The sequence below is a fragment of the Panthera leo genome, chromosome C2, assembly GCF_018350215.1.
Source record: "Panthera leo isolate Ple1 chromosome C2, P.leo_Ple1_pat1.1, whole genome shotgun sequence".
In the NCBI taxonomy this organism is placed as follows: Eukaryota; Metazoa; Chordata; class Mammalia; order Carnivora; family Felidae; genus Panthera; species Panthera leo.
The window spans coordinates 124,837,251-124,856,096 of record NC_056687.1 but is presented as its reverse complement, the minus strand read 5'-3'; the positions used below and the strand labels follow the sequence as shown (position 1 = coordinate 124,856,096).

Here is an 18,846-nt window from a genome sequence, read left to right as displayed (position 1 = left end):
AACAGCAGTGTGAACCTGAAGGATCGACGACAAGAATTCACAACATGCTTTCATTAATTTTACCTTGATTCTTTGTGTTCATCAGTACTGCATTTAATACTTTTACATGCTTCATCTCTACCCCTCCAACAGTCTTGATCTCACTAGCCTCCAACCTGTGACCAGTCTGAGTGAGGGGCCCAAAGCTCCCAGACACGGGTCAGCAACCACACACACACACTCACACACACAAATGAACACTCACAGATACACACACTCAAACGCCTGGTTATGTTTCTGGATCCTCGGCAGGGTCCCTAATTTATCTGATTTTTTTCAACTCTTAGGCATTTACAGGTGCCTCAGAACTGCTTTTGAACTATTCCATTCCTTGAGCTGAAGCCTGGCTGATTTTTCCTACTTACCAATCCACAGTTAGAAAGGAAAGAGATTATTCTCTTTATAATAGCTCAAATTATGGGGCGCCTGGGTGGCTCAGTCAGTTAGGCGTCCGACCTCAGCTCAGGTCATGAAATCGCGGTCCGTGAGTTTGAGCCCCGCGTCAGGCTCTGTGCTGACATCTCAGAGCCTGGAGCCTGTTTCAGATTCTGTGTTTCCCTCTCTCTGTGACCCTCCCCCGTTCATGCTGTCTCTCCCTGTCTCAAAAATAAATAAACGTTAAAAAAAAAATTTATAATAGCTCAAATTAATATGAAATAAGCATTAAAATAAGCATTAGGAGTTGAAGATAAACCTTTTGTTTAATATTGAGTGCCAGATACTATATCATGGGGACAAAATGTCACTAAAGTATTTAATTTAGATACCAAAAAAAAAAAGTTCTAACAGTGATCGCTTAGTGTGCATACCACCACAATACTCCATAGTAAAAGCAACTACTACCTAATGACCAAATAAAATGAAATCTCTTAGCCACCCCTACCATAGGGGTTGCTAAAAGAAACCAGACTTCTTCCTTAGAGAGCCTTCCAAGGAAAACTGGGTCCTGTGTGGAAACAAGGAACATACAGGTCCCTTCCATAGAAAATAACATACTTTGTTCTGTCAACCTATATTTTTGGATGAATATAAAGATAATGTTATATCTAATATAAAATAAGGCTAAAAGTATTTGTCCTTTAATCCAGCAATCTCCCTTTCTCAAATTTCCTCTAAGGAAATGATCATAAATATTTATGCCTAAAAATATATATCATTTGTTTAGAATAGTAAACCTGGATCCAAAGAATTTTTTTAAAGTGGTTGCTTCTGGTTAGGGATATAATAATACTTTTTCTTTATATTTTTCAGACTTTTCAAAAATTTTCAACAATATTTTCATTTTATACCCAGAATAAACTACCATTTCCTGAGCAGACATTAAGAATGAAGAAGAAAGCATTGATGGCAGAAATGACTGCTAGAGAAACACCATTTTGAACCTTTAAAAAAATACAGATAATTATAAATGTTAATATTACTATCATTATCATCTGTTTAGATCTAGCAGATCTCAGAGATAGGTTCAGGCACTTTCTGTACACTGGCTCCAATCCTCAAAATAATCCTTGAGACAAGTATTATTATGCCTGTTTCACAGATAAAGAAATCAAAGCTCAGTGAGGCTGAATCTTGCCCAAGTGATGATCAACTGTCCTAGTTTGTCCAAGATTGTCCTTAGTTTAGACTGAAAGTCCTGCATTTCCAGGAACACCTCAGCTCCCAGCAAACCAGGACGGCTGGTCACCCTATGTCAAGGCTACATAGCTAACAGAAAAGCATGGCTCCACATCTCACTCTCTTTCTACTATGCTGGAGTGAATCTCACTAAACAGGTAAAATACATACAAAGGAAAGAAGGAAAAATGGAAGGAAGGAAGGAAGAAAGGAAGGAAGGAAGGAAGAGGCAGGAGGGAAGAGCAAATCAACTTTAAAGAAAAAAATATTTGCCTATGAATCCAACAAGCATAATGCTTAAAACAGCACATAGCAAATTCTATTTTTTTAATTAATTAATTAATTAATTAATTAATTTGAGAAAGAGTAAGCATGAGAGAGAGGCAGAAAGAGGGAAAGAGAGAATCCCTAGCAGGTTCTGTGCTGTCAGCACAGAGCCTGACACGGGGGCAAAATCTCACCAACTGTGAGATCATGACCTGAGCTGAAATCATGAATTGGACACTTAACCAACTGAGCCACCCAAGGCACTCCTGCAAATTCAATTTTTAATTCTCAAGTTAAAAAACATGTCAAACAAGAGCAAATCTATTGTAAATGGTGGACAGATGGTAGGAATGGAAGAGAACATTAAGTCCCTTCTGAGCTGTCGCATTCACCTCAGCTAAGCTCTCAGGGTGCTAGGCAACATGTGTGTACAAAATTTTAAGGGTTCTAGGTCCAGAGAGGACTGTGGTGTGATGCCACCTGAAAGGCAGGGAAAACCCCAGGGCCCCCAAAGTGCTGTCTGCAGGTAAAAATCCTCCAGTGGTAGCAGCTGAAGGTCCCCAAGATTGGGTTTGGGCCAAGGCCTATGTCAACTTATCACTAATCTTAGGTTGGGGCCCCCAACACTGGGGTCTGAGTCAGTCTCCACCAACCTTTGAGAGGCTTCCCATTCCTTTCTTGTCTCAAGTGGAGCTGGATATGACTGGTCTTAGGTTTGTGACCAGTCCAGTCTTCCCCTCTTATCAAAGCTGCCACCCTTAGTCCTTGTTGACGATAATAAAGCTTATTTGTTTTACTTGACAAGCCAACTTGAATTTCCCCAAAGTATTTTTTGAAAGGTGAAATATCAAACATATTAGGCAAGTAGGACTTTGCTACCTATACTTAATGGTCGAAGGAGGACAGTTGCCATAGCAATGGCTCTGATAAGAATGATGGAGTGAGACTGGAGGGTGAATAAAATACCATTATGGGGCACAGGCTGCCCAGCCAGCCAGCCTCTTATGATACTGGGAGTGTTTGCCCAAGTCTTAGGAGTTAAGTCATAATTGAGACAGAGAGAGAGAGAGAGAGAGAGAGAGAGAGAGAGAGAAACAAAAACTTCCAGTTGTAAACAAACATTTTGAGGGGTGGGAGGTCAGAATATGGATGGAGATATTTTGAACATCAGCAGTGAGTGCATGTGACTGTCTTGTCACAAGGATTGGCAGAGCCCTCCCTCCAGTGGCTTTCTTGCAGACAGACCGTCCCATCTACCTGCAGAGGGGCACAGCTGATAGAACACAGAGAACCCGATAAAGGTTCATGGAGAGTTGGCATCACAATGACCCTGACAGCTTCCCTGGCAACATACAGCAAGACTCTACCTGGCTCGTTCTCTGAGACCCAGTAGTTCCATTCCTGGGAATCTGCTCAAAGGAAATTGTCCTGACCATGGTCCTGCCGCTAAGGGAGTCCTCGACAGAAGAATGGTGTACAGAAAATGTGAAAAGAAACTTGATACTGCTATCACTCCAGACACATGTCTTTGCACATCCAAATACACAAGCACATCCACATACTACAGAAATGGTAAAAAGAAGCTGAACAAAAATAAAGCCTTGACTTCAAAAAAGCAAGAAATCAGTCACATAGAAAGAATGAGTTCTCCACTTGGAGAATTTGTAAAAGTTCTCTGCACTACCCAGGTTCTCATTCCTGGCAGGGCTGTGCCTACAAAAAGGGCATCCATATGATGTGGGGAAAATAGGTTTTAGACACCAAAAACTACCAGAAAACGTCTTTCTAGATATATTGGTGAAGTTTCTGTCTTTCTATAAGATTTTACTTTCTTCTTGGACTTTTGAAGGCATAACATAGATGTTCAAGTTACAAAATAACATGTTGTAAAACAAATAGTTAAGTTTAAACCAGGGAAGTTGATCAGTGTTCATTCTTTCACTCTCAGGAAGTTTCTGAACAACAGCAATAGAGTCTTCCACCTTGAATTGTTATTTTCCTTACAGGCATTTTATTGAAGTGGAATAGGTGGCAAATTTAATGGAAAATAAGATGTCCCTGTTCTGTATGTACTTCTTACTTAACCTTATTCAGATCATTCTTATTATCCTCTACTTTATAAGTATTGCACAAGTGAGATTATTGACATTTGTCTCTGAACTTGGTGTCCAACTTAAAATTCTTCTCTCAGTCCCTGTTGGTTGCCTAGTTCTTAGAACCAATAGTCCCTCAATTCATTGCAGTTTCACTAAGTATTTAAATACTTGAGACTATTATTGCTGAATGGGTCCTTAGTAATTAGTCTGGACCCAAATCAAACAGACTGTATTTCTTGGAACCAAAACACCAATACCTTTCATCTGAGAACAAGGGCACACAGAACACCCCGCATAGGTGCAAATGAACACAGATTTCAGAAAAACATATTACACATGTTACCTTGAATTCAAACTGTCATGAAAGCCCAGAGCACAGTGGTCATCCATGATGATATGTAATACAAATGGATCACCACTCTTTGGAAAAGCTCTTTGGAGCAAACACCAAACTTTTTTTTTTTTTTTACCTTCTCCCCTCCCTCCTCCCCAAGAAAGAAAAGAAATACATAGAACAAAGGGGCAAAAGATGGAAGGCACAAAGAAGTTCCATGCAGGGTTGTTTTTAATTCTGTAACATCAGAAAAAGGGGGGAAAACCCTTCTTAATCCTAACAGCAGGAAAGAAGTTAAACTATAGCACAGTAGCATAGTGAAATACAATGCAGAAGATAAAATTATGTTTAAGAAATCATCACATGCTAAGTGAAATAAGCCATACAGAGAAAGACAGATACCATATGGTTTCACTCTTATGTGGATCCTGAGAAACTTAACAGAAACCCATGGGGGAGGGGAAGGAAAAAAAAAAAAAAAGAGGTTAGAGTGGGAGAGAGCCAAAGCATAAGAGACTGTTAAAAACTGAGAACAAACTGAGGGTTGATGGGGGGTGGGAGGAAGGATAGGGTGCGTGATGGGTATTGAGGAGGGCACCTTTTGGGATGAGCACTGGGTGTTGTGTGGAAACCAATTTGACAGTAAATTTCATATATTAAATAAATAAATAAATAAACATTTAAAAAAAAAAGAAATCATCACAGCAGGGGCACCTGGGTGGCTCTGTCGGTTAAGCGGTTAAGCAGCCGACTTCGATTCAGGTCATAATCTCATGGTTTGTGAGTTCAAGCCCCGCATCAAACTCTGTGCTGACAGCTCAGAGCCTGGAGCCTGCTTCAGATTCTGTGTTTCCTCCTCTCTCTGCCCCTCCCATGCTCATGCTCTGTCTCTCTCTCTCTTTCTCAATAATAAATAAACATTAAAAAATGAAAAAAAAAAGAAAAAGAAAATCATCACGCCAGTGGAGAAATTCTCATCCTTTCATGTTATAAGAAAGGGCAAAATTCATCATTGTAAATATACTATGACCCGAATCATGGGGAAAACAGACAATCTGAAAGGAAATGCATCACACTATTAACAGTTCTCAAGTGTAAGTGCCGAGACTTGGGTAAGTTTATTTTCTTCTATTCTGTTTTTCTAAATTTTCTGTATGGAGCATGTAGTTTTTATGTTTGCAATAACAGCACTCATTTTTAAAGACCTACACATGTTCTCTTACCTCATAGCGTTCCCAGCTCTCTTTGCTCTTGCCTGCTTCTGCTGTAGAGGCTGGAATAGTCACTTATCCAGCCACATTTGTCCTAGCAGAAGCCACATGGCACATTTCCAGCTGTGAGATGTGAGTGGAAGTCTGAGCCCTGTCTCTGCCCTTTCTCCCTCTTACTGCCTAGAATGCAGACACAGTGAGCGAGTGAGGCCATGGCAGCCATCTGGGAACCAAAGCTGAAAAGGCCAAGAGAATCACGGAGATGCTGGTGGTAACACCATCAGGCACTGAGCCAATGGAAGCAGTTCAGGTTGTTAAGACCCTGATGAAAAGCATTGGAGGAAGCTGTGTGGCAGCAAGGCCAAGAGAAGAGGTTCTCAACCATTACAATCACGTGGGCAGGTTTTGTAAATATTGATGCCCAGGTCCTAATCCTGGAAATTCTGACTTAATTGTTCTAGGCAGTCACCTGGGCATAGGGATTTTTAAAAGCTCCCCAAGTGGTCTGGCTGGGGTTGAGAACCAACTTCTGGAGGAATACAGAAAGAGAGGTCAGAGATGACACCCCAATCCCCAATGATTCAGACTTCCCATTACGTGGAACCAGTCAACCCCACTGTCACTAGATTTTCTGTAACTGGAAGTTGGATGTATTCCCAACTGATGCAATTGTTTCTTAAGACTGGCCTAAGTGTGTACATACAGGAGTTTAAAACTGGTAAAGTTCCATAGCACATGCTGGTCACATAGAGATTTCTGTTTCTCAGTGTGGACTTCTCCCCCTTTTGAAATCAGACCCGAGCAAAAACCAGATTTATGAAGTATATAAAAGTACAGTTTTGTTGCCAAGATAGAGACCCCAAATTTAAGATGTCATGCCCTCTCATTCCTTCTTTGCCTCCACTGGTATTGTCCCACTGTGGCAGAGACCATGAAGTATTGGAAAAATCTCAGATGGCATTCTGCCCCAGGGCCCAGACTCCCTCCCCTTGATGTTAGTTCCTGGCTATACCTCTAAACTGTAGGACTTTGGTACTGACAGACGGGGACAAAGGAAGGACCAGCATGTTTGGTATTACCAGGGAGCTTTTTAGAAATGCCATCCCAGACCTATTGAATCAGAATCTGAATTTTAACAAGATCCTCAAGTAATTTGTGTGCTCATTGAAATTTGAGAAGCCCTGTCTGCAAGAAATAGCTGGAGTTAAGTGTTTAAAGCAGTTCTCTCTCTCTCTCTCTCTTACTCTTTTGGTTTCTCTTTTGCTGGTAAAAACAAAACAAACAAACAAAAAAAAAAAACCACGTGTTACTTGTTGGGATGAACACTGGGGGTTGTATATAAGCAATGAATTATGGGAATCTACCCCCAAAACCAAGAGCACACTGTATTCACTGTATGTTAGCTAACTTGATAATAAATTATATTTTTTTAAAAAAAAGTGGGACTGTTGAGGAAGACAGGGCAGAGAGGCAAGGTTGTACTAAGGCTGTGGTGAACAACCAGCAAGATGTCCTGCCTATGTAATCAGCTGGCTTTTTCTCCCCACCCCTACTCTTCCCGGGCCAGGGCTGGGACCGCTCTCAGCTCTCTTCCCATTGGCATGCCTATCCCAGGTGATGACTCCACCGACCAGCCAGAAGACATGGGAAAAGGAGCAAATTAAATTCCTTCTGTTAACCTTCTTGCTACAGCAAATGTGCTGATCCCACAGCAATCTCTTTAGGGAAGAAAATTTCAGACAGCTTTGAAGGGAAAAAATTAATTACCACATTTTGTGTGTATAGAGAAAAAAATAGGACCTTGGGGGAAATGAAGGGACAGGGAGCAGGGAGGAGAGGGTGGGAGAAGTGGAGACTATATGCCCTCCTTGGGAATTGTCACACAGCAGAGCACACCACCATGAGGGAGATCTGTTTGCAGGAAGATCTGGAAGAAAGATTGCAGATGTCTGTGCAACTGACGCTTGGATCATGACACACAGGTTAAGGCTTTAGCAATAAGAGAGAACAAAGTCTGCTTCCAAAATTAGAAGGGGGAGGTCTATACTTGGAGAGAAGAAAGTCACTCTGAAGCAGGAGAGAAGCAAGGTGCCCCAGTGTGGTCCTAGAACACTGGTTCAGCAGATCTGGTATAGAACATTTTAAAATCAAACACAGGATGGCATTTCTCAGCTACCCCGTCTCAGCCCCTGGAAGCATATGCCAAGATTTTGGGCAGAGTCTGGAACTGGATGGGTGGTATTCCTCTTGGATGAGAGCCTCCCCTCCTCCCAACCTCAGAGAGAAGACAGCTAGGCAAATGGGACCCTGAATCATCAGGAGCTTAAGCAGTTGCCTCCCAATCAAGGCAGCAAGCTGAGCTGACATGGGAACCCTACCCCCACCCCATGGTCAGTTCAAACACATAGGAATGCTGGATAAAACTGAATAAACTTTTTTTAAAAAATCTTTAGCCAAACTAGAGCATGGCAACCACAAGTGCTGGAAATGAAGAAAGAACTTAAAGCCAGAGTGATGAGTGGAAGTTGATGCCACATGGCCCACAGGGGATTTCCACTAGACATGCATCATGGGTTTATATTTTAACCTCCTTTGAGAAGCATCAGACCCCATGCATGTAGATATTTGAACTGAGCTCACTACATAAAGAAAAATGGAAACACTGTCTTCACTAGCCGACAAACACTGAACAGAAATGTGCTACTGATTGTGCACTAGGGATGGGAAAGAAATCACCTGTGAGGAAAATGAACCCATGTTCCATGCTGTATATAAGACTTCATGGTCTACAAGCAGTGCTTCTACCAGTTTTTCCTGGCTTGGAGCTCTTGCATAGCACAGAAATTATTACCAAAACTAGTCTGGAGGAACTCAACTTCTAGTATGACTTAGAAAGTTCCTGCCAGACTAACCCTCCTGCAGATAACAAATATAAACTCTAAAAAACTATAAAAAACAGCCACCTGAAGCCACTGGAGAGCAAAAAAAGAGAGGGATATTCTGAGGATAGATGACACTTGGAAGAAAGGAAAGGCATAAAACCATTCTAGTGGCTTCTGGCCCAAATGAAGGTCAAAGTCAAGCAGCATGGAGCAGCTAAAACTCAGTGAGAAAACCTGCATTCTTTATGGCCTGAAGAATGAAAGAACAGAGTTTAGGGAAACCAGAGCCACCATAAAATGAGAAGGGAATCTTGGAATAAACAGACTGAGAGGAGTAATGTCCAAATTTTGTATGTAAACTTTTCCCTAACTCTCTGATTCAACCCTGAACTATACAAGTACAGGGCTGACTTGTAAACATCTGGCTTAGGATAAAAAACTAAATGGAGATTTGAGATGCCCTCAAGACACAGAGTTTGTGGTAAGAGTACAAGCAAGTTAATTGTTTACACAAACAAATAAACAAACAAAATCAGCACTATTTGGAAGAACATAATAGAACCCTGTCTCTAAAATATAATATTCACAACACACAGGATAGAATAAAAATTATTTAACATGTAGAGGACATAACCCATTATTCATAGAGAAGGTAATCAGGGAGACTAACTTCAAAATAACTCCAGCGATAGAATAGCAGATAAGGATTTTAAAGCAGCTATTGTAACTATGGTCAAACACACAAAAGAAAATGTGCTTATAATGAATGAAAAGATAAGAAATCTCAGCAGAGAAGTAGAAACTATTTTTTTAGAACAGAAACTCTAGAACTGAAAATATGATTTCTGAAATTTATAAAAATGTATTATATGAACTTAAAAGCAAAATGGAGAGGACAGGAAATCCTCAGTTAACTTGAAGACAGATCAATAGAAATTATCCAAGAACAGAGAAAAAGAAGTTTGAACAAAAACAAAACCTCAGGGACTTATAGTATAATATCAAAAAGAAACAAGGGAGACCTGGGTGGCACCTGGGTGGCTCAGTCGGTTAAGTGTCCGACTTAGGCTCGGGTTATGATCTCTCAGTTCATGAGTTCAAGCCCTGCATTGGGCTCTGTGCTGACAGCTCAGAGCCTGGAGCCTGCTTCAGATTCTGTGTGTCCCTCTCTCTCGCTGCCCCTCCCCCATTCACACTCTGTCTGTCTCTCTCTCTCTCAAAAAAAAAATTATAATAAACAAACATTTTTTTAAAAAATTTAAAAAAAAAGAAAAGAAACAAGGGAGACCAGAAGACATTGGTATGATACTAAGGTCTGAAAGAAAAACTCTCAACCTAAAAGTCTATACCCAGCTCAAATATCCTTCAAAAGTGAAGGCAAAATATAGTTTTCCAAGAAAAGGAAACCATGTATTTATTTCCAGCAGATCTGACTACAAAAAAAAAAAATGCTAAAGAAAGTTCTTCAAACTGAAGGGAAATGATGCCACATGGAAACAAGGATCTTCAAGAAGAAATGAAGATCTTATTAAATAGAACATTGTATGTCACTAGGTATAATGCAAGGTTCAAAGCCTGAGAATCTGAGAGTCAGTGCACAGTATCTAGCCTTCCCCATAACCACCACAGCAATTCTGGGCGGCTGTCAATATTCCACACTCCCCCACATAACTGGGAGTATCAATTGAGCCACATTAAGAAGCAAATAACTGTTTGTGAATAATAGTAATGGGCAAATCTTGGCAGTCTCTAAACACAATACTAAACCAGGAAATTCTTAACTTTGGGAACCAACTGAACTGAAAGAACAATTGTGCAAATGTTACTCTGCAGACACTTGATATAGAAATGAAGTTTCCAGGAGGCAAATTTCCTCATGAGCCTCATATCTCAAAGGCATCTCCTAATAGGTCTTAATATGATCAGCAAAGCCAGTACAAAAGACAACAAAATAATGGTCATTCTCTGCGTGTCTTGGCCCACAGTAGGAAGTAGTGTCAGCTTTAAAAAAATATATATTTTTTTATTTCATATTTCTCACCAAGCTATCAATTTGTTAGACCTCTCTAGAAAGGAAGATTTCTCAGCTTCTGAAAGAATAACAGCAGAAAAACAAACAAACAAAGGAAATTTATGCCTAGCACACTGAATTGATTGAAACTACTTGCTAAAATAACTTCTCCACATTAGGGTGATAGTGGGGGAATTGTGTGTATGTATGAAAGCTGTAGGGAAGATACGATTTTAAAAGAAATAAAACTAAGTCCACTCTGCTTTTAATCAATAGTGCTGGAAACTATTCACAGAAGGATTACATAGTGTCAATTAGTCATTATTGTTAGTGGCAAATAGTTCAACTCTCCCCTCTCTTTAAGCATATTTCCCCTCCTGGATGTGGAGGAAAAGCCTTTCCAAAGCAGCAGTCTTTGGGCCAGACTGTCTCAAGGGAACGATCATGGCTTCTGCAGTGGACAGCTTAACTTCAGAGAGCTGCTGAGGAGTGTGGTTTGCAGAGTAGGGCAGCACAGACAAGGAGTAAAGATGCAACTGTGAACCCCACAGCTGCCTTCCCTCCAGTTCCCTTCCTCTGCTCTGATTCAAGCTGCAGTAGAGTGGAAACCCTAAAAAGAGGCTGAATGTGAGGCTTCTCCACTTACATGCAATCCTTTCACATCCTCTTTCTTACGTGGAGGCTGGCTTTCCTTTTTCTGAACACGAAGATTGGCACTTACTTCACTGTTTTCCAAATTGAGTTTCATGCACATAATATATTTTCAAGACTCACTGTATTCACTTACTGAATAAGTATGTTTTTAATGTCTATTTTACAGCAACATAAAGATATTTTGCTATTAAAATACAACATTTGGGGTGCCTGGGTGGCTCAGTCGTTTGAGTGTCCAACTGTTAATTTCGGCTAAGGTCACAATCTCACAGTTTGTGAGATATATCTCTGCACTGGGATCTGTGCTGACAGCATGGAGCCTGCTTGGGAGTCTCTCTCTCTCTCTCTCTCTCTCTCTCTCTCCCTCTCAATTTTACTGTTAGTTAAAGCCAATGCATGAGAATAGCTAATAAAAACAAACTTGGACAACCATGCCAGGTTTTCATCAAGGACCATGGATGAATACAGCTCTTCCAGAAATTTCCACTGTGCTACATGGGTTTGGTGAACATGACAAACATGAAAACTGAATGTCCTAGGACATCCCATCCCAAGAGAAGAAAAGTGGGAAAGAACAAGTTTACTTCAAGGATGAGCAGGGATGATTCTGGATACAGAGTCATGGTTTCATTTTGATTGTCCTCTAATCTACTGCAGATTGACTTGTATCTGAATTCTAGGGCAAGCTCACTACAAAAAGAAGTGAAAAATATTAACAACTACTTCACTAAAATCTCCATGACATACTTTGAGAGGTACTGGTAGCTTTAGTACCACAACCCGGCTGATAAGTAGATGCAACTGACGTTTCCCGGGGAGGAGGAGTGGTCTTCGAATCTTGGGTACTAAACTGACATAAAGTCTCCTTGTTTGGAGCCAGGGACAACAAATGGCTGGATCTTAAATGCCAACTCGGACAGATTCCAATTAACTGTTGTTAGGACTCAGGTATGAGAGAATGTCGTGATCAATGAGCAATGTCTGTCATGGAACCGGCTGGGGAATGGTAGTACACTTGCCATACACTCACCTCCCTGAATACCTCCAAGATGGAAGTCAGCCAACCATTCCCCGTATCACACTGAGGATGCGCTTCTTTCAACATCCCATGTTATGCGTTCAAAAATCTTGTATTTATTTTTTATCTACTCTTAAGCAAGGATACACTTATAAAAGTGCACTGTCTCCAACCAATCTAGTCATTGTTGAACAATCCGACAAACCCAAGAGGCATTCTCATCACATTTATTGTCCCTTATGCTTCAGAGCACTTAACAATCCTCAACTATTGCTATTTCTTAAAAAGCAACAGCACTCCACCTAGTGAATTTCACTTCAGAATCGTAGTACTATTGTTATTTTTAGGATTATTCTTGTCTTCCTGCTTCGTGCTAAAGATTTTAAACATGCGTACATTTGACATGCTTCAAAACTTCTTTTGTTCTTTCAGGGAGCTTTTGGAGAGGGTCCAACTTCATAATGTCCCTGTGAAGCAAGGCCATGCAAAATCCTTTGAATTTACTTTCATAAATATGTCTTGAGTACCTACTCTGTATCAGGGGCCATGGCAGGTACACAGATGAATAAAGAAGAAAGATAAAATATCATTTGTTGAGACCCTGCTGTGCTATGCAATGTACCAATACCACGTTGGGGAGGTTGAAGTGTTTCAGCTCATTTCATTTCCATAACAACCTCCGAAAGCATCATTATCACAAACACAGCTGAGGAAACTGAGGCTCATGGAGGTTACCTGACTTGCAGACTCATGCATTGAGTGATTACTGGAGCTGAGATTTGAATCCTGTCTGTCTAACTCAAAGCCCATGGTGTTTCACTGCACAATGACAAAGACCAAATTAGAAGTATGGTTCATAGGAAAGTGGAAGGAGGGGTCCTGGGAAATTTGGAGTCAGAGCACTTCCTAGCGAATTGTGTGAAAGTGGGCCAGTTACTAACCACCCCTAGCCTCAGCAGCCCAGTCAACATGGGGTAATTCCTACCTTGCAAGGTAGTTGCAAGGAATAAAGATGATATGTGTAAAGCACCTACCACATGGCAGTCTATAAAGAATAGCTACTGTTATTCCTATCCTCATAAATTACCATTTCTCAAAGAGGCAGGAGCCATTTTCCTACACACTGAATTCTCAGAGTTTGCATTGGGTACAAATCATGAAATCTAGGACCAAAGTTAACAAAATTTTGTTATATGACTTTTAGAAAGTATATAGTTGACTCAAGAATCTCAGGAGAGTCGGCAAGAAGAGAAAATCCCAAATCAGAGGCAAGTTCAAAGACTGCTTTCCTACTCCCAAGTCCTCCTTCAGCCGAACTACCGGCCAGGAATGACAAGGGGACTCACCATTGTTGAGTCTGCCTGTGAATTTGCATGACAAGTGATAAGCGACATAACCACCAAGTCTGGCCCCCTGGAATAGCTACGGCATCTACAGTGAGAGGAAGGCCATTATCTAAACTGTCTGGAATCCCAGGCAAATCATTATAGAAAGGCACAAATTCACACTGGATCAGGCTTTTGATGGTCTGTGGGGGGGAGGCTGACTTTGTTTGTTAATGCCACGACAAATGTGTCCTTGAATGAGGGAATTGGCAGGACACCTGTCTCTGCATTGAAACCTGATCGGAAGCAAATCCAACCTCTTCGATTCTCTCAGGAGTCTCCACAGGTTCTAAGCTGCTTAGTCCTTTGTGATTCAGTAATTTCTACGGCAGGAAGAATCCATCCTTGTTTCTTCTATAGATAATCCATCCATAATGCAGCATGAACACTCAAGGAACGGGCTGCCTCCCAAATAGAGAAGGGCAGTTGCCTGAGTGGAAGGACTTGAGAGGAACTGAAGATGCATCCCCATGATACCCAAAGCACCCCCCAACCACCACCAAATAAAATTGTTTTCCTACCTCCTGTCACTGATGCTGCAAATTCTACTTTGGAGAAGTGGCAAAGAGCACTTCCCAAACTTTTTCACCAAAAAACCCCTTAAAAACAGAGTAAGGGTGGGGGTGGCTGTACAACATCGTGAACATACTATAAACTACTGAATTGTGCATTTTAAAGTGGTAACATTTATACTACATGAATTTAAAAAACACATTAAAACAAAACAAAAGCAAGGGAAATAGCCTTGGGAAACTTGTCCTTGTGAGGCCTGAAGGGCCTGGACTCAAGTAGGGTCTCTCTTGTGCTTGTTGCATTCTGCGCCATAGAATACCTCTGCGTGCTTTGGTATTTGAAGGGTGTTAAAAAACAAAATTCAAGCAAGTAAATTTGAAAACCTAATTGGTTTTATTAAGCGATTCATGAGTTGAAAGTAGAGAAATGCTCCTAAGAGCTATACAAAATGGAAGGGGGATGGGCAAAAGTAATAAACAAAAGAAAAGAAAGGATTGTTTTGGGCCAGAACTTTTTCTTTTTTTGGTGGGGAAGGCGGGGCTGCAGGGTTTTTATCATATAGGTTATTTCACTAGTGCTAATCAGTATATTTCAGATTGACTTTTAAAAGATCACATTCCTGGGATAGGTTGAAACTGTAATTAAGTCTTGGTTTGCTGTTGTGGGGGGCAAACGACGGCAATTTGGGCTTCTTTTAAAGTTATTTGCCAAATAAAATGTTTACCTTTCATCCCCTCATTTTCAAATAAAATTGAAACCCCAGGAAGATGCGCCTTAACTTCCTGGAGGTTTCAGAACCTCGTGGCAGCACCACTCACTTGTGGGCTGGAGAAGCATGAAAGGAGAACCAGGCTTACCGGGGTGTGATCCCAGGGTGTGGATTCTAGGGTGTGATCCAAGGGTATGATCCCAAGGCATGGGTCCCAGGATGTGATCCCAAGGTATGATCCGAAGGTGTGGATCCCTTGGTGTGATACTATAGTATTGTCAGGGAGGAAGACCTTCCTCTGCCCTATATTCCTAGCTGGACTTAGAATCAAATTGACATGAGACTAATTAACAGGAGAAAATCAACTTTAATAGTGTACAGAGGGAGAATCCACACAGACATAAAATCTCAAGACAATGAAGCAACAAGAAGTTTACGTGAGCTAAGGAGAAGGGTAAGGCCTGAAGACAAAAAGGGGAGAAAACTCATTAGCAAGAAGGTGAAAGAGGATGTTTGGAAAAACAAGGTTGTTCTATTATGCAGATGAGTTCCTTCTGTAAAGGGGGCTTCTGTGAATACTTTTCCTGTTGCAGGCTCTCCTTTCCGATGTAAATGTAGGCGGTTATGGGGGAAGCAGAGCATCTTTCATGCATCTGCTGGGTTTTTATTACTTCTAACTCTAAATAATCTTTATGCCAAAGTGGCACATTTTGGGGTGTCTCATCCTGCACCTCTTCAGTGTAATCTCAAGGTGTGAGTCCCAAGGTGTGGTCTCAGTATGGTATCCCAGGGTGTGAGTGACAGGGTGAAGATTCAATAGGGTGATCCCAGCGTATGAACCCCAGGGTGTGAGTGCCAGGGTACGGACCCTTGCTGTGAGACCCTGGTATGCTCAGACCACTAAGAGCATCCACTTCCTCCTCTGTTAAATCAGGAATCCAGTACCTACTGCAATATGAGGCATACTCAAACAAAAATGTGCTTTATTTCACAGGAATAATTGGCAAAAAAACCAAAACAATAACTACAACAGCTCCCAAACACCACATATACAGACATTCTTACTCACTAGGGGTTATTTCCCGATGTGAAAGAGCTTGTCCAAGTCTAAAGACCTGAGGTAAGCAAAGAACAAACAAGCAAACAAACAAAAACCCACAAACATTTCATGAAAGGTTTCCAGGTGAAGCCAGAATGAAAAGCTCCTCCCCCCAGTCATAGAGATTCCTTAAGGCCAAGGTTAGGATAGACTACTGCAGATGGAAGAAATGTCTTTTCCTCATTATGGGTTCTGACTGTATGGTTAAGAACAAAATGAATGTCTTCAGGACAGTACTTACTTTAAGAGATCAATTGGTAAAAGAGTATCAAACAGGAGACTAAACTTGGAGGACTCACATACATCATCGCCCATTGTAAGAAGTGAGATGATTCATTTCCAGAAACACCAAATAAAAGCTGTGGTGTCTAGTTAACAATAAGTTTACAACCTATTAGAAATATGTACAGCCAATACCATGCTGTCTTGATGATTACAGCTTTGTAGTGGAGGCTAAAGTCTGGGATTGTGATGCCTCCTGTTTTGGTCTTCTTCAAAATTACTTTGGCTATTCGGGGCTTTTTGTGGTTCCATATGAATTTTAGGATTGCTTGTTCTAGTTTCAAGAAGAATGCTGGTGCAATTTTGATTGGGATTGCATTGAATGTGTAGATAGCTTTGGGTAGTATTGACATTTTGACAATATTTATTCTTCCAATCCATGAGCAAGGAATGTCTTTCCATTTCTTTATATCTTCTTCAATTACCTTCATAAGCTTTCTATAGGTTTCAGCATACAGATCTTTTACATCTTTGGTTAGATTTATTCCTAGGTATTTTATGCTTCTTGGTGCAATTGTGAATGGGATCAGTTTCTTTATTTGTCTTTCTGTTGCTTCATTGTTAGTGTATAAGAATGCAACTGATTTCTGTACATTGATTTTGTATCCTGCAACTTTGCTGAATTCATGTATCAGTTCTAGCAGACTTTTGGTGGAGTCTATCGGATTTTCCATGTATAATATCATGTCATCTGCAAAAAGCGAAAGCTTGACTTCATCTTTGTCAATTTTGATGCCTTTGATTTCCTTTTGTTGTCTGATTGCTGATGCTAGAACTTCCAGCACTATGTTGAACAAATCAGGAGACTATAGATGCTGGAGAGGATGTGGAGAAACGGGAACCCTCTTGCACTGTTGGTGGGAATGCAAACTGGTGCAGCCGCTCTGGAAAGCAGTGTGGAGGTTCCTCAGAAAATGAAAAATAGACCTACCCTATGACCCAGCAATAGCACTGCTAGGAATTTACCCAAGGGATACAGGAGTACTGATGCATAGGGGCACTTGTACCCCAACGCTTATAGCAGCACTCTCAACAATAGCCAAATTATGGAAAGAGCCTAAATGTCCATCAACTGATGAATGGATAAAGAAATTGTGGTTTATATACACAATGGAATACTATGTGGCAATGAGAAAGAATGAAATATGGCCTTTTGTAGCAACGTGGATGGAACTGGAGAGTGTGATGCTAAGTGAAATAAGCCATACAGAGAAAGACAGATACCATATGATTTCACTCTTATGTGGATCCTAAGAAACTTAACAGAAACCCATGGGGGAAGGGAAGGAAAAAAAAAAAAAAAAGAGGTTAGAGTGGGAGAGAGCCAAAACATAAGAGACTGTTAAAAACTGAGAACAAACTGAGGGTTGATGGGAGGTGGGAGGGAGGGGAGGGTGGGTGATGGGTATTGAGGAGGGCACCTTTTGGGATGAGCACTGGGTGTTGTATGGAAACCAATTTGACAATAAATTTCATATATTAAAAAAATAATAATAATAAAAATTTTAAAAAAATTAAAAAAAAAGAAAAAAGAAAAGAAATATGTACAGCACCGCCCCCCTCCTCCCGCCCTGGGCAACAATGGAGTCCCAAACGGTTAGACACTTCACTTCCTGGTTCTTCTTCCCCTCTCCTTTTCTTGAGCTTATTTTTCAAGAGCTTATTTTTCACTGGCTTTGCAATGAGCATGCCCCAAAGAAGTGAAGTCTCTGCGTCACCTCAAGGAAGGTACATTTGTTCCAATCAGACTACTTTTTGCCTTACGTGGACATAGGTGACTTCTGGGTAAGGCTGTAACCTCTGTGGTACTCAACCAATGAGGAATAAGGGGAGGGACTTCCCGCTTCTAGAAGATAAATTGTCTGCTGTAACTGCCCCAAGTGTACCTGTCCATCAGACACCCACTCTTGCAAGAACATTGATTAAAGCCTTGCTTCACTGTGCTCCAAGTCTCTGCATCCCTCCTTTGATTGGGTCAGTGGGCTTATTTCTCACACCCATCAAGCCAAAACTCACCACAGCCTCACCTCCTGTGCCCAGTGTGCACAGGCCTAGGACTCTCCTCTGCCTCTGCTAATGGTGTTATGGTCATCTTAATGAGGAGAAGGGCAGGAGCAATATAACACTTTGACACAGGCAGGCAAGGGGCGCAGGCCTCAAGGGCCTCTGCTCTTTCACATGGCCCCATTAGGATTTTCAAAGTCCCCTCCAGGGCCTGGACTAGCCAGGGCAGCAGTACCATCTGATAGGGCTCCTTAAGCCCAGAGAAGGGCACAGAGAACTCAGTCCCTGTTTCTCCCCTTCTCAGTGCTCTATGATTCTCTACCCTAAATGAGCGATCAATCAGATGCCCAAAGGGATTCTGGGACTTGTGGCAGCCAGGCAAGCACTTCACTCTTACTAGTCGGTGCGTTGTTTCTCTGAGGGATCATGCAAAACTGGCCCCTAAAATGGTATTAACAAGCTGATTTGGAGTGACATATTTCTTAAGAATAAGTTTGGGGTTCTGAGCTACCCAAAGTCCACTGCCACATGTATGGGCCATGCATTAACTCTCACCCTTCCATCCTCAGTACCACCTCAGAATGACACCGTTGGATAGCAGCAGGTGTCATTTATCCTGTGTGTCCCTCATGGCTGGCACCCAGGGCAGTCCTCCAAGCCCTCCATGCCATGTGTCCAGCAGTCCTCTGGGGGTGGTCCCTTCTATACCCCCTGAAGTGTTTTGA

General features: G+C 41.4%; 1 pseudogene; it reads left to right on the top strand.

The window, feature by feature from the left end:
* The first annotated feature begins 3,066 nt into the window (after positions 1-3,066).
* On the top strand, positions 3,067-3,712 carry LOC122229343 (annotated as a pseudogene).
* Positions 3,713-18,846: the final 15,134 nt, after the last annotated feature.